At 52.8% G+C, this 20,132-nt stretch overlaps 6 non-coding genes and 1 pseudogene across 6 annotated transcripts; all 7 read right to left on the bottom strand.

Moving 5' to 3' along the window:
* Positions 1–1,325: 1,325 nt before the first annotated feature.
* Positions 1,326–1,517, bottom strand: LOC132831826 (U2 spliceosomal RNA). Its single transcript, XR_009646776.1, has one exon. It is a non-coding gene; the product is annotated as a U2 spliceosomal RNA (small nuclear RNA).
* A 1,800-nt stretch (positions 1,518–3,317) lies between these two features.
* Positions 3,318–3,509, bottom strand: LOC132831825 (U2 spliceosomal RNA). Its single transcript, XR_009646775.1, has one exon. It is a non-coding gene; the product is annotated as a U2 spliceosomal RNA (small nuclear RNA).
* Positions 3,510–5,309: 1,800 nt separating this feature from the next.
* On the bottom strand, positions 5,310–5,487 carry LOC132831929 (U2 spliceosomal RNA; annotated as a pseudogene).
* Positions 5,488–12,767: 7,280 nt separating this feature from the next.
* LOC132831824 (U2 spliceosomal RNA) lies at positions 12,768–12,959 on the bottom strand. The gene has a single exon (XR_009646774.1). It is a non-coding gene; the product is annotated as a U2 spliceosomal RNA (small nuclear RNA).
* A 1,824-nt stretch (positions 12,960–14,783) lies between these two features.
* On the bottom strand, positions 14,784–14,975 carry LOC132831823 (U2 spliceosomal RNA). Its single transcript, XR_009646773.1, has one exon. It is a non-coding gene; the product is annotated as a U2 spliceosomal RNA (small nuclear RNA).
* A 1,806-nt stretch (positions 14,976–16,781) lies between these two features.
* On the bottom strand, positions 16,782–16,973 carry LOC132831822 (U2 spliceosomal RNA). The gene has a single exon (XR_009646772.1). It is a non-coding gene; the product is annotated as a U2 spliceosomal RNA (small nuclear RNA).
* Positions 16,974–18,793: 1,820 nt separating this feature from the next.
* Positions 18,794–18,985, bottom strand: LOC132831820 (U2 spliceosomal RNA). Its single transcript, XR_009646770.1, has one exon. It is a non-coding gene; the product is annotated as a U2 spliceosomal RNA (small nuclear RNA).
* Between the last annotated feature and the right edge of the window lie 1,147 nt (positions 18,986–20,132).

Here is a 20,132-nt window from a genome sequence, read left to right as displayed (position 1 = left end):
TGTTCCTCCGGTGTTACCGGGTCAAAATCGGGAATCCCCGCCCAAACAGCATCGCGGGGCTACCGACAGCACTTGGACTGCAGCGGTTCGAGAGAGCAGCTCACCACCAGGCTGATCTCGGCATGGGCGAGAAATGTTGGCCTTGACGGAAAGATCCTATTCATTGCCTCCCCTTGTGTTGGTGTAGCTTGCCCATAAATGCCAATCATCGTTTCCCTCACGTACAGGATTCGCTCCTCGGCATTCCGCATCAATCCGAAAAGTTGCGAAAAGCGAATTACGTCCGTGCACCCTTTCTTTATCGTCCACTTTCAATATCCTCTCTACTTGTATCCGACTCTCTGTGGAGAATGGGGAGGGAGCTGATCTCCCCGTGTAAACATGTCACGCTGCAAGCGCGCCTCATCACCACCAGCAGCTCGATTCGACATCTCCGTTCACATTGCTGCAGATCGCTGACAACATTATAATCCGACCCAGTTGACAAACTGACAACTGTTTCGCTACTTGCACCGCAAATGATGACAAATCGTTCCAAATCGTACGGGTGGCACAGTGGATCAGTGGTTAGTACGGCTGCCTGGTGGCACCAGGGAGCTGAAGCCAGTTCCAGCCTTGGGCGATCGTCTGCGTGAATAATCTTTACGTGCAGACGTAGCTACTAAAGCAGGTCGCTTCCGTACAGTCGTTTGCGAAGAAACAAACAGAGATGGGGGTTTCACTCTATTCAGGAAACAGACTAAAGACATTTCTTTCTTGTTCAAGAAAATATTAGGATAAATTTGTTGCCTCGGGGGTGGGGGGGAGGCGGGGGGGTTGGGAAGGGGCTGTGGGGGCTGATCTGATAGCCATTTGACATTGGCTGAGTCATGGGATCCCACAACCTGATTTGACTGTGTTAAAAATCCCACAACACCAGGTTTCAGCCCAACGGGGTTCTTTGAAATTACAGCAGTCACCCCACCCCCCGCCACCGCCGTACCATCGGTGGGATACGTTCCAAGAACGACCGCAGAAGCCCAAAACGGCAGACAAGGGCAAATCCATTCATTTAAATTGGCAAGTTACCTTCCTGGCAGGCCCCTGGTTCCAGAATGTTCCCTGTAGCACGTTGGGGTTACCCCTGTCCTGGCTTTCAGCGTGCTGCACCTTCATCAGGTAACTGCAGAGCAGGTTCATAAGACAGGAAACCCGTAACAAAAGACGATAGTTTCCTGCAACTGAAAAGACAATAGATGCAACAATCACTGACTGCCATCAACACGGCAAACTAGCAAAGGCAAGAGATTCACATTGCATTCACCTGCTTTTGAACTTGGGTAGGCGTTGGGTGCACCATTCCTGGAAACACTGCAATACCAGGCTGATACATGGAGAGGACAGAGCAAGCCCTTAAGCCATCTCCCTGCTCCAAAAATCCATTTAATACAAACACTCCCACCTTCGGGAGATATCAGCGATTAAACTGATAAGAACAGAAACTACACATATTCCAAGCCAAAAGGCCGAGAAGCGATAGCACATCAATACTCCAACGGTGGAGGTCATATTTTCCGACTATCCTTTCCATCAGTTTGATGATATTCAAAGTTCCTTTATTCCCTTACCGTCTACCTTCCTTCCAAGATATCCAACCAGACCGGAAGATCACTCTGCAGCAGTCGCTGTGCTTTCCCCGTGCTTTTCTGTCCATCTGTTACGTAGCCGCGTAGGTCGCGCTGACGACCAATCAGATGGCACGGGCCGGAGCCACCGCACGTCAGGTCGACTGCAGAGAGGTTTCTCCCGGTGATCGGGGACAGCGGCGGCGGCAGGGTCATTCATTCCCCCGGCATCTACAAGATTCACCAGAATTCCTCAGGCAGCACCTTGCAAACCCATGGCCAACGCAGCCTCGAAGGATGACGGCAGCAGATCCACGGGAACACCACCATTCGCAAGTTCTCCCCCCCCCCCCGAGACACTCGCTGTCCTGAATTGCAAATATGACTTTGTTCCTCCGGTGTTACCGGGTCAAAATCGGGAATCCCCGCCCAAACAGCATCGCGGGGCTACCGACAGCACTTGGACTGCAGCGGTTCGAGAGAGCAGCTCACCACCAGGCTGATCTCGGCATGGGCGAGAAATGTTGGCCTTGACGGAAAGATCCTATTCATTGCCTCCCCTTGTGTTGGTGTAGCTTGCCCATAAATGCCAATCATCGTTTCCCTCACGTACAGGATTCGCTCCTCGGCATTCCGCATCAATCCGAAAAGTTGCGAAAAGCGAATTACGTCCGTGCACCCTTTCTTTATCGTCCACTTTCAATATCCTCTCTACTTGTATCCGACTCTCTGTGGAGAATGGGGAGGGAGCTGATCTCCCCGTGTAAACATGTCACGCTGCAAGCGCGCCTCATCACCACCAGCAGCTCGATTCGACATCTCCGTTCACATTGCTGCAGATCGCTGACAACATTATAATCCGACCCAGTTGACAAACTGACAACTGTTTCGCTACTTGCACCGCAAATGATGACAAATCGTTCCAAATCGTACGGGTGGCACAGTGGATCAGTGGTTAGTACGGCTGCCTGGTGGCACCAGGGAGCTGAAGCCAGTTCCAGCCTTGGGCGATCGTCTGCGTGAATAATCTTTACGTGCAGACGTAGCTACTAAAGCAGGTCGCTTCCGTACAGTCGTTTGCGAAGAAACAAACAGAGATGGGGGTTTCACTCTATTCAGGAAACAGACTAAAGACATTTCTTTCTTGTTCAAGAAAATATTAGGATAAATTTGTTGCCTCGGGGGGGGGGGGGAGGGGGGGGGGTTGGGAAGGGGCTGTGGGGGCTGATCTGATAGCCATTTGACATTGGCTGAGTCATGGGATCCCACAACCTGATTTGACTGTGTTAAAAATCCCACAACACCAGGTTTCAGCCCAACGGGGTTCTTTGAAATTACAGCAGTCACCCCACCCCCCGCCACCGCCGTACCATCGGTGGGATACGTTCCAAGAACGACCGCAGAAGCCCAAAACGGCAGACAAGGGCAAATCCATTCATTTAAATTGGCAAGTTACCTTCCTGGCAGGCCCCTGGTTCCAGAATGTTCCCTGTAGCACGTTGGGGTTACCCCTGTCCTGGCTTTCAGCGTGCTGCACCTTCATCAGGTAACTGCAGAGCAGGTTCATAAGACAGGAAACCCGTAACAAAAGACGATAGTTTCCTGCAACTGAAAAGACAATAGATGCAACAATCACTGACTGCCATCAACACGGCAAACTAGCAAAGGCAAGAGATTCACATTGCATTCACCTGCTTTTGAACTTGGGTAGGCGTTGGGTGCACCATTCCTGGAAACACTGCAATACCAGGCTGATACATGGAGAGGACAGAGCAAGCCCTTAAGCCATCTCCCTGCTCCAAAAATCCATTTAATACAAACACTCCCACCTTCGGGAGATATCAGCGATTAAACTGATAAGAACAGAAACTACACATATTCCAAGCCAAAAGGCCGAGAAGCGATAGCACATTAATACTCCAACGGTGGAGGTCATATTTGCCGACTATCCTTTCCATCAGTTTGATGATATTCAAAGTTCCTTTATTCCCTTACCGTCTACCTTCCTTCCAAGATATCCAACCAGACCGGAAGATCACTCTGCAGCAGTCGCTGTGCTTTCCCCGTGCTTTTCTGTCCATCTGTTACGTAGCCGCGTAGGTCGCGCTGACGACCAATCAGATGGCACGGGCCGGAGCCACCGCACGTCAGGTCGACTGCAGAGAGGTTTCTCCCGGTGATCGGGGACAGCGGCGGCGGCAGGGTCATTCATTCCCCCGGCATCTACAAGATTCACCAGAATTCCTCAGGCAGCACCTTGCAAACCCATGGCCAACGCAGCCTCGAAGGATGACGGCAGCAGATCCACGGGAACACCACCATTCGCAAGTTCTCCCCCTCCCCCCGAGACACTCGCTGTCCTGAATTGCAAATATGACTTTGTTCCTCCGGTGTTACCGGGTCAAAATCGGGAATCCCCGCCCAAACAGCATCGCGGGGCTACCGACAGCACTTGGACTGCAGCGGTTCGAGAGAGCAGCTCACCACCAGGCTGATCTCGGCATGGGCGAGAAATGTTGGCCTTGACGGAAAGATCCTATTCATTGCCTCCCCTTGTGTTGGTGTAGCTTGCCCATAAATGCCAATCATCGTTTCCCTCACGTACAGGATTCGCTCCTCGGCATTCCGCATCAATCCGAAAAGTTGCGAAAAGCGAATTACGTCCGTGCACCCTTTCTTTATCGTCCACTTTCAATATCCTCTCTACTTGTATCCGACTCTCTGTGGAGAATGGGGAGGGAGCTGATCTCCCCGTGTAAACATGTCACGCTGCAAGCGCGCCTCATCACCACCAGCAGCTCGATTCGACATCTCCGTTCACATTGCTGCAGATCGCTGACAACATTATAATCCGACCCAGTTGACAAACTGACAACTGTTTCGCTACTTGCACCGCAAATGATGACAAATCGTTCCAAATCGTACGGGTGGCACAGTGGATCAGTGGTTAGTACGGCTGCCTGGTGGCACCAGGGAGCTGAAGCCAGTTCCAGCCTTGGGCGATCGTCTGCGTGAATAATCTTTACGTGCAGACGTAGCTACTAAAGCAGGTCGCTTCCGTACAGTCGTTTGCGAAGAAACAAACAGAGATGGGGGTTTCACTCTATTCAGGAAACAGACTAAAGACATTTCTTTCTTGTTCAAGAAAATATTAGGATAAATTTGTTGCCTCGGGGTGGGGGGGGAGGCGGGGGGGTTGGGAAGGGGCTGTGGGGGCTGATCTGATAGCCATTTGACATTGGCTGAGTCATGGGATCCCACAACCTGATTTGACTGTGTTAAAAATCCCACAACACCAGGTTTCAGCCCAACGGGGTTCTTTGAAATTACAGCAGTCACCCCACCCCCCGCCACCGCCGTACCATCGGTGGGATACGTTCCAAGAACGACCGCAGAAGCCCAAAACGGCAGACAAGGGCAAATCCATTCATTTAAATTGGCAAGTTACCTTCCTGGCAGGCCCCTGGTTCCAGAATGTTCCCTGTAGCACGTTGGGGTTACCCCTGTCCTGGCTTTCAGCGTGCTGCACCTTCATCAGGTAACTGCAGAGCAGGTTCATAAGACAGGAAACCCGTAACAAAAGACGATAGTTTCCTGCAACTGAAAAGACAATAGATGCAACAATCACTGACTGCCATCAACACGGCAAACTAGCAAAGGCAAGAGATTCACATTGCATTCACCTGCTTTTGAACTTGGGTAGGCGTTGGGTGCACCATTCCTGGAAACACTGCAATACCAGGCTGATACATGGAGAGGACAGAGCAAGCCCTTAAGCCATCTCCCTGCTCCAAAAATCCATTTAATACAAACACTCCCACCTTCGGGAGATATCAGCGATTAAACTGATAAGAACAGAAACTTTTTTTTATTTCAAAAATATACTTTATTCATAAAATATGCATAGAATAATTTGATACACTGTACATTAGGTAATGCCATTCATATTTCCACATTTACATACACAGCTCCGAATTGTCATTATTCCATACAGATCAGTGCATCTCTCACTCATATATTGAGCTGAGGCGACAGCAGAGCCCAAATGACTGCATGGGCCCCCTGCTTTTCTATCGACAGGCAGATGTTAAACGGTGGTCTTTCCCCACCGCGCCTTGGCGGCAGCTGCCCCAAGCTTCAGCGCGTCCCTCAACACGTAGTCCTGGACCTTGGAATGTGCCAGTCTGCAACACTCAGTCGGGGTCAACTCCTTCAGCTGGAAGATCAACAGGTTTCGGACCGCCCAGAGAGCGTCCTTCACCGAGTTGATGATCCTCCAGGCGCAGTTGATGTTCGTCTCGGTGTGCGTCCCGGGGAACAGGCCGTAGAGCACGGAGTCCCGCGTCACGGCGCTGCTCGGGACGAACCTCGACAAATACCACTGCATTCCTCTCCAGACTTCCTCTGCATAGGCACATTCCAGAAGGAGGTGTGTGACAGTCTCGTCCCCCCCGCAGCCGCTTCGAGGGCAGCGTGCGGTGCGGCTGAGAGTCCGGGCGTGCATAAACGATCTCACAGGTAGAGCCCTTCTCACCACCAGCCAAGCCATGTCTTGGTGCTTGTTGGAAAGTTCTGGCGATGAGGCATTCTGCCAAATTGCTTTGACAGTCTGCTCAGGGAACCACTCAACAGGATCCGCCCTCTCCTTTTCCCGAAGGGTCTCGAGGACGCTACGTGCTGACCACTTCCTGATGGACTTGTGGTCAAAGGTGTTTTTCTTCAGAAATTTCTCCACGAAGGACAGGTGGTACGGAACGGTCCAACTACTCGGAGCGTTCCGCGGCAGCGAGGCCAGGCCCATCCTTCGCAACACCGGGGACAGGTAGAACCTCAGTACGTAGTGACACTTGGTGTTTGCGTACCGGGGATCCACGCACAGCTTGATGCAGCCACACACAAAGGTGGCCATCAGGGTGAGGGTGGCATTGGGTGTATTTTTTCCCCCGTTGCCCAGATCTTTGTACAGTGAGTCCCTTCGGACCCGGTCCATCTTTGAACTCCATATGAACTGGAAGATGGCCCGGACGACTGCAGCGGCGCAGGTTCTGGGAATAGGCCAGACCTGTGCCACGTACAACAGCAATGACAGTGCCTCACACCTGATGACCAGGTTTTTTCCCGTGATGGAGAGCGACCGTAGCCTCCATCTGCCCAGTTTCTGCCTCACTTTACTGATACGCTCCTCCCAAGACTTGGCGCACGCCCCAGCCCCCCCGAACCAAATACCCAGCACCTTCAGGTGGTCGGTCCTGACGGTGAAGGGGATCGAGGATTGGTCGGCCCAGTTCCCGAAGAGCATGGCCTCGCTCTTGCCTCGGTTTACCTTGGCCCCCGAGGCCCGTTCGAACTGGTCACAAATGCACATGAGTCTGCGCACGGACAGCGGATCCGAGCAGAAAACGGCGACGTCATCCATGTACAGGGAGGCCTTAACCTGCAGGCCCCCGCTGCCCGGAATAGTCACCCCTCTCAGGCTCGCATCCTTCCTGATGGACTCGGCAAATGGCTCTATGCAGCACACAAACAAGGCAGGAGAGAGAGGGCAGCCCTGCCTTACTCCAGATCTGACTGGGAAGCTATCTGATTCCCACCCATTGATTGAGACTGCACTGACAATGTTGGTGTAGAGCAGTCTGATCCAATTGCAGATTCCCTCCCCAAAGCCCATTTTGGAGAGAACATCTCTCATATACATGTGTGATATCCTGTCAAAGGCTTTCTCCTGGTCCAGGCTGATCAGGCAGGCGTCCAACCCTCTGTCCTGCACGTAGGCGATCGTATCCCTGAGGAGTGCGAGACTCTCAGCGATCTTCCTGCCTGGCACAGCACAGGTTTGGTCAGGGTGAATCACCGACCCCAGAGCAGACCTGACCCGGTTGGCAATTACCTTTGACAGGATTTTGTAATCTGCATTCAACAGTGTGATCGGTCTCCAATTTTTGAGTTCCTCGCTCTCCCCCTTCCGCTTATAGATGAGGGTGATGATGCCTTTCCTCATGGATTCGCTCATGGTACCTGCCCGAAGCATACTGACATACACCTCCAGCAGGTCCTGGCCAATCAAGTCCCACAGAGCGGAATAGAGCTCGACCGGTAAGCCATCGCTTCCGGGAGTTTTATTCTTTTCGAAGGACTCGAGGGCCTTGGTCAGCTCGTCCAGAGATAGCGGCTGGTCCAGCCTCTCGCGTGTTCTGTCGTCTAAGACCTCCGTGATAGACGACAGGAACGACTGGGAGGCCGCGCTGTCGGTCGGCTTCGCGTCATACAGACTGGCATAGAAGGATTTACTGATCCTCATGACGTCAGCCTGAGATGACGTTGTCGAGCCGTCTTCTTCCTTCAGGCTGCTGAGCACAGAGCTCTCTTTGTGCACCTTCTGGAAGAAGAAACGTGAGCACGTCTCGTCCTGCTCCACCGAGCGGACCCTGGACCGGAAGATTATCTTGGAGGCCTCTGAGGCAAAGAGCGAGGCTTGCTGGCCCTTCACCTCCTTGAGGTCCTCCGTGACATCGACCCCCATCGTCTGCAGCAGGAGCAGGTTCTGCATACTTTCCTGGAGCTGGGACAGTTTTCCCCGCCTCTCTCTCGCCTCCTGAACACCTTTGAGGATGAAGAACCTCTTGATGTTCCCTTTAACTGTTTCCCACCAGTCTGCTGGAGACTCAAAGAGGGGCTTCACGGTTCTCCAACCTGCGTAGTCCCTCTTGAGCTCCTCAATGTTTCCCGGGGTCAACAGCTTAGTGTTCAGCTTCCACGTTCCCTTACCCGCCCGCTGCTCGTCCTGTAGGTGACAGTCGGCCAGCAGGAGGCAGTGGTCAGAGAAGAACACCGGCTTGACGTCGGTGGATCTGACCGAGAGCGTTCGGGACACAAACAGGTAATCTATCCTTGAGCGGATAGACCCGTCTGCCCGTGACCAGGTGTATCTACGCTGCGCTCCGTCTGCAGGGGTGCTGAAGACGTCGTGCAGCTTGGCATCTTTTACCGCGTCCATCAGGGCTCTGGACGTGGCGTCCAGTTTACTGTCCCCCCCGCCGGATCGTCCATCTGCATCAATGATACAGTTGAAGTCTCCGGCCAGAATGACCGGCCTGGACGTAGCCAGCAACAGTGGAAGCTGCTGCAGGACGGCCAACCGTTCACTCTTACCCACTGGGGCGTACACATTGATCAGTCTCAGGGGAGCATTCCTGTACATAACGTCGGCGACGAGGAGGCGCCCGCCCACCACCTCCTTAACCTCGGAGATGGTGAAGTTGCTTCCTCGCAACAGGATACCCAGGCCGGAGGCGCGGCTATCGTTGCCCCCCGACCAAACTGACTGCCCATGGGCCCACAAGCTCGACCATCTCCTGTAGCTGCTGAGGTGCGGTATCCCACACTCCTGCAGAAACAGGAGGTCGGCTTTAACGCTGGCCAGGAAGGCCATCGTTGAAACACATCGCGTAGCCGATTTGATGCTACGCACATTGATGCTGGCAACTTTAAACCCCATTTTAACAATTTACAAGGTTAATAGTGTCCATTTGCTGCTGGTCTTGCTCCTCTGGGGTAGCTGCGTGCATCCCCGTGGTGACGGCAAACTGCTGGACCATCCCAGGGCTGAGGTAGCTGTCCGGCTCCACGCTGGAGCCATTTCCCCGCTCCGGTGTCTTTGTGTCAAGCCCAGGGTCCGCACCGTCCAGTTCTCCATCTGACAGTGGGGCTGTCACAGGACCGCTGCTCCCAGTTACCTGGAGCTGTGGGCCGGTGGACACCTCTTGGTTCTCACCGGGTAGGGGGAGGCCTTTACCCATCCCCACAGAGGGATCGTCTTTCCCTTCTTGGGTGGTGCTGCCCTCCTTTCTCCCCATGGCGCTCTGTCTCTTCCTCTGGTGGCGACCCTTCTTGCGCCCGTCCTCACCATCAGAAGAGCTGCCTGTATCCTCGGCTTGGAGGTGTCGTTTCCCCCTTCTCTGGGTGGCTTTGGGGCCCGAGACAGGTTTCCTCTTCCTATTTCTGACTGTGATCCAGTCATCTGCCTCCTTTGATTCCTCCTCTTCCATTTCCTCCGTCTGCCTTGAAGGAGCTTGGATCGGCTGCTGTACCTCCCCGCTGTCTGCCGTCTGCTCCGCTACCGCCTGCTCTTCCTTCTGGGTGTCTCCAGGCACCGTTTCCGTGCTATCTTGTGGTGCCCTGCTGGGCTTTGGCGGTCCCCGGCTCGTGTTGCCACCTCTGGCCATCTGTGCGTAAGTGGCGGCTCCTCGTCTTGGACAGGCCTTGTACATGTGGCCCGCCTCTCCGCACAGGTTACAGTTCTTGGCCTCCTTGCAATCCTTGGTCAGGTGGCCTTCCTGTTTGCAATTTCGGCATACAGTCACCTTACAGTCGGCCGCCATGTGGCCTGACCTCCCGCAGGTTCGGCACACCTTCGGCTGCCCTGCGTACGTCAGGTAACCTCTGCTTCCTCCGATGGCGAAGCTGGAGGGTGGGTGGAGGATGTTCCCGCTGCCATCGACCCTCAGGGTTACCTTGACCTGCCGCTTACTGGTCCAGATCCCGAAAGGATCGACCACATCGGTGCTTTCGCCTTCCACCTGGACATACCTCTTCAAGAAGGTGAGAACATCTGCCGCTGGGACGTAAGGGTTGTACATTTGGATTGTCACAACCCGACTCCTCTGCGCAGGAAGCACACACAACGGGACCGCCGACAAGATGGAGAACAGAGGTTCCCCTTCCTTCTCCTTGAAGACCTTCAGGAGCTGCTCACAATGCTTCACGCTCCTGAAGGTCACGTCGAAGTAGCCTGCCCCAGGGAAATCCTGCAGGCAGTACACGTCCGCTGCTGCAAACCCACAGCACTCCAGCAAAACCTTCTTCACAAACACCGTCCGATCGACCGGTGTGTGCTCCTCCACCTTCTTCACAGTCACCCTGACTGTGTTGCGAATGCCCTGGCCAGGGCTGCGAGCGGCTGCTGAGGCCATAGCTCTGAGGTTGGCTGATACCTGAATTGGCGTTAGGCCGAAGCCAGCATAAAGATCCACCAAGAGCAGGTCAGCACAACCAAACGATCCTCCAGCGGCCAATCACGATCCAGCGATGGTCTCCAGCAGCTCCAACGACTCGCAACACGAACCCCTTGGTTTTTCTCCCGCCAGCGCACTTCTGCAGCGTCAAACCTGCAGCTCTCGAGCAGAATCTCTTCCTCTGGACCTCAGGAACTACACATATTCCAAGAATCTTCAGATAATGACCAGGAACAAACCATACGAAAGGCGAAAGATTTATACTCTCTGAAGAGAAACCAGAACAGAAACTACACATATTCCAAGCCAAAAGGCCGAGAAGCGATAGCACATTAATACTCCAACGGTGGAGGTCATATTTGCCGACTATCCTTTCCATCAGTTTGATGATATTCAAAGTTCCTTTATTCCCTTACCGTCTACCTTCCTTCCAAGATATCCAACCAGACCGGAAGATCACTCTGCAGCAGTCGCTGTGCTTTCCCCGTGCTTTTCTGTCCATCTGTTACGTAGCCGCGTAGGTCGCGCTGACGACCAATCAGATGGCACGGGCCGGAGCCACCGCACGTCAGGTCGACTGCAGAGAGGTTTCTCCCGGTGATCGGGGACAGCGGCGGCGGCAGGGTCATTCATTCCCCCGGCAGGGTCATTCATTCCCCCGGCATCTACAAGATTCACCAGAATTCCTCAGGCAGCACCTTGCAAACCCATGGCCAACGCAGCCTCGAAGGATGACGGCAGCAGATCCACAGGAACACCACCATTCGCAAGTTCTCCCCCCTCCCCACCCCCCGAGACACTCGCTGTCCTGAATTGCAAATATGTCTTTGTTCCTCCGGTGTTACCGGGTCAAAATCGGGAATCCCCGCCCAAACAGCATCGCGGGGCTACCGACAGCACTTGGACTGCAGCGGTTCGAGAGAGCAGCTCACCACCAGGCTGATCTCGGCATGGGCGAGAAATGTTGGCCTTGACGGAAAGATCCTATTCATTGCCTCCCCTTGTGTTGGTGTAGCTTGCCCATAAATGCCAATCATCGTTTCCCTCACGTACAGGATTCGCTCCTCGGCATTCCGCATCAATCCGAAAAGTTGCGAAAAGCGAATTACGTCCGTGCACCCTTTCTTTATCGTCCACTCTCAATATCCTCTCTACTTGTATCCGACTCTCTGGAGAATGGGGAGGGAGCTGATCTCCCCGTGTAAACATGTCACGCTGCAAGCGCGCCTCATCACCACCAGCAGCTTGATTCGACATCTCCGTTCACATTGCTGCAGATCGCTGACAACATTATAATCCGACCCAGTTGACAAACTGACAACTGTTTCGCTACTTGCACCGCAAATGATGACAAATCGTTCCAAATCGTACGGGTGGCACAGTGGATCAGTGGTTAGTACGGCTGCCTGGTGGCACCAGGGAGCTGAAGCCAGTTCCAGCCTTGGGCGATCGTCTGCGTGAATAATCTTTACGTACAGACGTAGCTACTAAAGCAGGTCGCTTCCGTACAGTAGTTTGCGAAGAAACAAACAGAGATGGGGGTTTCACTCTATTCAGGAAACAGACTAAAGACATTTCTTTCTTGTTCAAGAAAATATTAGGATAAATTTGTTGCCTCGGGGGTGGGGGGGGAGGCGGGGGGGTTGGGAAGGGGCTGTGGGGGCTGATCTGATAGCCATTTGACATTGGCTGAGTCATGGGATCCCACAACCTGATTTGACTGTGTTAAAAATCCCACAACACCAGGTTTCAGGCCAACGGGGTTCTTTGAAATTACAGCAGTCACCCCACCCCCCGCCACCGCCGTACCATCGGTGGGATACGTTCCAAGAACGACCGCAGAAGCCCAAAACGGCAGACAAGGGCAAATCCATTCATTTAAATTGGCAAGTTACCTTCCTGGCAGGCCCCTGGTTCCAGAATGTTCCCTGTAGCACGTTGGGGTTACCCCTGTCCTGGCTTTCAGCGTGCTGCACCTTCATCAGGTAACTGCAGAGCAGGTTCATAAGACAGAAAACCCGTAACAAAAGACGATAGTTTCCTGCAACTGAAAAGACAATAGATGCAACAATCACTGACTGCCATCAACACGGCAAACTAGCAAAGGCAAGAGATTCACATTGCATTCACCTGCTTTTGAACTTGGGTAAGCGTTGGGTGCACCATTCCTGGAAACACTGCAATACCAGGCTGATACATGGAGAGGACAGAGCAAGCCCTTAAGCCATCTCCCTGCTCCAAAAATCCATTTAATACAAACACTCCCACCTTCGGGAGATATCAGCGATTAAACTGATAAGAACAGAAACTACACATATTCCAAGCCAAAAGGCCGAGAAGCGATAGCACATTAATACTCCAACGGTGGAGGTCATATTTGCCGACTATCCTTTCCATCAGTTTGATGATATTCAAAGTTCCTTTATTCCCTTACCGTCTACCTTCCTTCCAAGATATCCAACCAGACCGGAAGATCACTCTGCAGCAGTCGCTGTGCTTTCCCCGTGCTTTTCTCTCCATCTGTTACGTAGCCACGTAGGTCGCGCTGACGACCAATCAGATGGCACGGGCCGGAGCCACCGCACGTCAGGTCGACTGCAGAGAGGTTTCTCCCGGTGATCGGGGACAGCGGCGGCGGCAGGGTCATTCATTCCCCCGGCAGGGTCATTCATTCCCCCGGCATCTACAAGATTCACCAGAATTCCTCAGGCAGCACCTTGCAAACCCATGGCCAACGCAGCCTCGAAGGATGACGGCAGCAGATCCACGGGAACACCACCATTCGCAAGTTCTCCCCCTCCCCCCCCCCGAGACACTCGCTGTCCTGAATTGCAAATATGTCTTTGTTCCTCCGGTGTTACCGGGTCAAAATCGGGAATCCCCGCCCAAACAGCATCGCGGGGCTACCGACAGCACTTGGACTGCAGCGGTTCGAGAGAGCAGCTCACCACCAGGCTGATCTCGGCATGGGCGAGAAATGTTGGCCTTGACGGAAAGATCCTATTCATTGCCTCCCCTTGTGTTGGTGTAGCTTGCCCATAAATGCCAATCATCGTTTCCCTCACGTACAGGATTCGCTCCTCGGCATTCCGCATCAATCCGAAAAGTTGCGAAAAGCGAATTACGTCCGTGCACCCTTTCTTTATCGTCCACTCTCAATATCCTCTCTACTTGTATCCGACTCTCTGGAGAATGGGGAGGGAGCTGATCTCCCCGTGTAAACATGTCACGCTGCAAGCGCGCCTCATCACCACCAGCAGCTCGATTCGACATCTCCGTTCACATTGCTGCAGATCGCTGACAACATTATAATCCGACCCAGTTGACAAACTGACAACTGTTTCGCTACTTGCACCGCAAATGATGACAAATCGTTCCAAATCGTACGGGTGGCACAGTGGATCAGTGGTTAGTACGGCTGCCTGGTGGCACCAGGGAGCTGAAGCCAGTTCCAGCCTTGGGCGTTCGTCTGCGTGAATAATCTTTACGTACAGACGTAGCTACTAAAGCAGGTCGCTTCCGTACAGTAGTTTGCGAAGAAACAAACAGAGATGGGGGTTTCACTCTATTCAGGAAACAGACCAAAGACATTTCTTTCTTGTTCAAGAAAATATTAGGATAAATTTGTTGCCTCGGGGGGGGGGGGGGAGGCGGGGGGGTTGGGAAGGGGCTGTGGGGGCTGATCTGATAGCCATTTGACATTGGCTGAGTCATGGGATCCCACAACCTGATTTGACTGTGTTAAAAATCCCACAACACCAGGTTTCAGCCCAACGGGGTTCTTTGAAATTACAGCAGTCACCCCACCCCCCGCCACCGCCGTACCATCGGTGGGATACGTTCCAAGAACGACCGCAGAAGCCCAAAACGGCAGACAAGGGCAAATCCATTCATTTAAATTGGCAAGTTACCTTCCTGGCAGGCCCCTGGTTCCAGAATGTTCCCTGTAGCACGTTGGGGTTACCCCTGTCCTGGCTTTCTGCGTGCTGCACCTTCATCAGGTAACTGCAGAGCAGGTTCATAAGACAGAAAACCCGTAACAAAAGACGATAGTTTCCTGCAACTGAAAAGACAATAGATGCAACAATCACTGACTGCCATCAACACGGCAAACTAGCAAAGGCAAGAGATTCACATTGCATTCACCTGCTTTTGAACTTGGGTAAGCGTTGGGTGCACCATTCCTGGAAACACTGCAATACCAGGCTGATACATGGAGAGGACAGAGCAAGCCCTTAAGCCATCTCCCTGCTCCAAAAATCCATTTAATACAAACACTCCCACCTTCGGGAGATATCAGCGATTAAACTGATAAGAACAGAAACTACACATATTCCAAGCCAAAAGGCCGAGAAGCGATAGCACATCAATACTCCAACGGTGGAGGTCATATTTGCCGACTATCCTTTCCATCAGTTTGATGATATTCAAAGTTCCTTTATTCCCTTACCGTCTACCTTCCTTCCAAGATATCCAACCAGACCGGAAGATCACTCTGCAGCAGTCGCTGTGCTTTCCCCGTGCTTTTCTCTCCATCTGTTACGTAGCCGCGTAGGTCGCGCTGACGACCAATCAGATGGCACGGGCCGGAGCCACCGCACGTCAGGTCGACTGCAGAGAGGTTTCTCCCGGTGATCGGGGACAGCGGCGGCGGCAGGGTCATTCATTCCCCCGGCATCTACAAGATTCACCAGAATTCCTCAGGCAGCACCTTGCAAACCCATGGCCAACGCAGCCTCGAAGGATGACGGCAGCAGATCCACGGGAACACCACCATTCGCAAGTTCTCCCCCCTCCCCCCCCCCCCGAGACACTCGCTGTCCTGAATTGCAAATATGTCTTTGTTCCTCCGGTGTTACCGGGTCAAAATCGGGAATCCCCGCCCAAACAGCATCGCGGGGCTACCGACAGCACTTGGACTGCAGCGGTTCGAGAGAGCAGCTCACCACCAGGCTGATCTCGGCATGGGCGAGAAATGTTGGCCTTGACGGAAAGATCCTATTCATTGCCTCCCCTTGTGTTGGTGTAGCTTGCCCATAAATGCCAATCATCGTTTCCCTCACGTACAGGATTCGCTCCTCGGCATTCCGCATCAATCCGAAAAGTTGCGAAAAGCGAATTACGTCCGTGCACCCTTTCTTTATCGTCCACTTTCAATATCCTCTCTACTTGTATCCGACTCTCTGGAGAATGGGGAGGGAGCTGATCTCCCCGTGTAAACATGTCACGCTGCAAGCGCGCCTCATCACCACCAGCAGCTCGATTCGACATCTCCGTTCACATTGCTGCAGATCGCTGACAACATTATAATCCGACCCAGTTGACAAACTGACAACTGTTTCGCTACTTGCACCGCAAATGATGACAAATCGTTCCAAATCGTACGGGTGGCACAGTGGATCAGTGGTTAGTACGGCTGCCTGGTGGCACCAGGGAGCTGAAGCCAGTTCCAGCCTTGGGCGATCGTCTGCGTGAATAATCTTTACGTACAGACGTAGCTACTAAAGCAGGTCGCTTCCGTACAGTAGTTTGCGAAGAAACAAACAGAGATGGGGGTTTCACTCTATTCAGGAAACAGACCAAAGACATTTCTTTCTTGTTCAAGAAAATATTAGGATAAATTTGTTGCCTCGGGGGTGGGGGGGGAGGCGGGGGGGTTGGGAAGGGGCTGTGGGGGCTGATCTGATAGCCATTTGACATTGGCTGAGTCATGGGATCCCACAACCTGATTTGACTGTGTTAAAAATCCCACAACACCAGGTTTCAGCCCAACGGGGTTCTTTGAAATTACAGCAGTCACCCCACCCCCCGCCACCGCCGTACCATCGGTGGGATACGTTCCAAGAACGACCGCAGAAGCCCAAAACGGCAGACAAGGGCAAATCCATTCATTTAAATTGGCAAGTTACCTTCCTGGCAGGCCCCTGGTTCCAGAATGTTCCCTGTAGCACGTTGGGGTTACCCCTGTCCTGGCTTTCAGCGTGCTGCACCTTCATCAGGTAACTGCAGAGCAGGTTCATAAGACAGAAAACCCGTAACAAAAGACGATAGTTTCCTGCAACTGAAAAGACAATAGATGCAACAATCACTGACTGCCATCAACACGGCAAACTAGCAAAGGCAAGAGATTCACATTGCATTCACCTGCTTTTGAACTTGGGTAAGCGTTGGGTGCACCATTCCTGGAAACACTGCAATACCAGGCTGATACATGGAGAGGACAGAGCAAGCCCTTAAGCCATCTCCCTGCTCCAAAAATCCATTTAATACAAACACTCCCACCTTCGGGAGATATCAGCGATTAAACTGATAAGAACAGAAACTACACATATTCCAAGCCAAAAGGCCGAGAAGCGATAGCACATCAATACTCCAACGGTGGAGGTCATATTTGCCGACTATCCTTTCCATCAGTTTGATGATATTCAAAGTTCCTTTTTCCCTTACCGTCTACCTTCCTTCAAAGATATCCAACCAGACCGGAAGATCACTCTGCAGCAGTCGCTGTGCTTTCCCCGTGCTTTTCTCTCCATCTGTTACGTAGCCGCGTAGGTCGCGCTGACGACCAATCAGATGGCACGGGCCGGAGCCACCGCACGTCAGGTCGACTGCAGAGAGGTTTCTCCCGGTGATCGGGGACAGCGGCGGCGGCAGGGTCATTCATTCCCCCGGCAGGGTCATTCATTCCCCCGGCATCTACAAGATTCACCAGAATTCCTCAGGCAGCACCTTGCAAACCCATGGCCAACGCAGCCTCGAAGGATGACGGCAGCAGATCCACGGGAACACCACCATTCGCAAGTTCTCCCCCCCCTCCGAGACACTCGCTGTCCTGAATTGCAAATATGTCTTTGTTCCTCCGGTGTTACCGGGTCAAAATCGGGAATCCCCGCCCAAACAGCATCGCGGGGCTACCGACAGCACTTGGACTGCAGCGGTTCGAGAGAGCAGCTCACCACCAGGCTGATCTCGGCATGGGTGAGAAATGTTGGCCTTGACGGAAAGATCCTATTCATTGCCTCCCCTTGTGTTGGTGTAGCTTGCCCATAAATGCCAATCATCGTTTCCCTCACGTACAGGATTTGCTCCTCGGCATTCCGCATCAATCCGAAAAGTTGCGAAAAGCGAATTACGTCCGTGCACCCTTTCTTTATCGTCCACTTTCAATATCCTCTCTACTTGTATCCGACTCTCTGTGGAGAATGGGGAGGGAGCTGATCTCCCCGTGTAAACATGTCACGCTGCAAGCGCGCCTCATCACCACCAGCAGCTCGATTCGACATCTCCGTTCACATTGCTGCAGATCGCTGACAACATTATAATCCGACCCAGTTGACAAACTGACAACTGTTTCGCTACTTGCACCGCAAATGATGACAAATCGTTCCAAATCGTACGGGTGGCACAGTGGATCAGTGGTTAGTACGGCTGCCTGGTGGCACCAGGGAGCTGAAGCCAGTTCCAGCCTTGGGCGATCGTCTGCGTGAATAATCTTTACGTACAGACGTAGCTACTAAAGCAGGTCGCTTCCGTACAGTAGTTTGCGAAGAAACAAACAGAGATGGGGGTTTCACTCTATTCAGGAAACAGACCAAAGACATTTCTTTCTTGTTCAAGAAAATATTAGGATAAATTTGTTGCCTCGGGGGTGGGGGGGGAGGCGGGGGGGTTGGGAAGGGGCTGTGGGGGCTGATCTGATAGCCATTTGACATTGGCTGAGTCATGGGATCCCACAACCTGATTTGACTGTGTTAAAAATCCCACAACACCAGGTTTCAGGCCAACGGGGTTCTTTGAAATTACAGCAGTCACCCCACCCCCCGCCACCGCCGTACCATCGGTGGGATACGTTCCAAGAACGACCGCAGAAGCCCAAAACGGCAGACAAGGGCAAATCCATTCATTTAAATTGGCAAGTTACCTTCCTGGCAGGCCCCTGGTTCCAGAATGTTCCCTGTAGCACGTTGGGGTTACCCCTGTCCTGGCTTTCAGCGTGCTGCACCTTCATCAGGTAACTGCAGAGCAGGTTCATAAGACAGAAAACCCGTAACAAAAGACGATAGTTTCCTGCAACTGAAAAGACAATAGATGCAACAATCACTGACTGCCATCAACACGGCAAACTAGCAAAGGCAAGAGATTCACATTGCATTCACCTGCTTTTGAACTTGGGTAAGCGTTGGGTGCACCATTCCTGGAAACACTGCAATACCAGGCTGATACATGGAGAGGACAGAGCAAGCCCTTAAGCCATCTCCCTGCTCCAAAAATCCATTTAATACAAACACTCCCACCTTCGGGAGATATCAGCGATTAAACTGATAAGAACAGAAACTACACATATTCCAAGCCAAAAGGCCGAGAAGCGATAGCACATTAATACTCCAACGGTGGAGGTCATATTTGCCGACTATCCTTTCCATCAGTTTGATGATATTCAAAGTTCCTTTATTCCCTTACCGTCTACCTTCCTTCCAAGATATCCAACCAGACCGGAAGATCACTCTGCAGCAGTCGCTGTGCTTTCCCCGTGCTTTTCTGTCCATCTGTTACGTAGCCGCGCAGGTCGCGCTGACGACCAATCAGATGGCACGGGCCGGAGCCACCGCACGTCAGGTCGACTGCAGAGAGGTTTCTCCCGGTGATCGGGGACAGCGGCGGCGGCAGGGTCATTCATTCCCCCGGCAGGGTCATTCATTCCCCCGGCATCTACAAGATTCACCAGAATTCCTCAGGCAGCACCTTGCAAACCCATGGCCAACGCAGCCTCGAAGGATGACGGCAGCAGATCCACGGGAACACCACCATTCGCAAGTTCTCCCCCCCCCCGAGGCACTCGCTGTCCTGAATTGCAAATATGTCCTTGTTCCTCCGGTGTTACCGGGTCAAAATCGGGAATCCCCGCCCAAACAGCATCGCGGGGCTACCGACAGCACTTGGACTGCAGCGGTTCGAGAGAGCAGCTCACCACCAGGCTGATCTCGGCATGGGTGAGAAATGTTGGCCTTGACGGAAAGATCCTATTCATTGCCTCCCCTTGTGTTGGTGTAGCTTGCCCATAAATGCCAATCATCGTTTCCCTCACGTACAGGATTTGCTCCTCGGCATTCCGCATCAATCCGAAAAGTTGCGAAAAGCGAATTACGTCCGTGCACCCTTTCTTTATCGTCCACTTTCAATATCCTCTCTACTTGTATCCGACTCTCTGTGGAGAATGGGGAGGGAGCTGATCTCCCCGTGTAAACATGTCACGCTGCAAGCGCGCCTCATCACCACCAGCAGCTCGATTCGACATCTCCGTTCACATTGCTGCAGATCGCTGACAACATTATAATCCGACCCAGTTGACAAACTGACAACTGTTTCGCTACTTGCACCGCAAATGATGACAAATCGTTCCAAATCGTACGGGTGGCACAGTGGATCAGTGGTTAGTACGGCTGCCTGGTGGCACCAGGGAGCTGAAGCCAGTTCCAGCCTTGGGCGATCGTCTGCGTGAATAATCTTTACGTACAGA

This window comes from Hemiscyllium ocellatum, chromosome 33, assembly GCF_020745735.1.
Source record: "Hemiscyllium ocellatum isolate sHemOce1 chromosome 33, sHemOce1.pat.X.cur, whole genome shotgun sequence".
NCBI classification, from domain to species: Eukaryota; Metazoa; Chordata; class Chondrichthyes; order Orectolobiformes; family Hemiscylliidae; genus Hemiscyllium; species Hemiscyllium ocellatum.
Note: the sequence above shows the minus strand (reverse complement) of the source record. Positions and strands in the feature narration are given on the sequence as shown.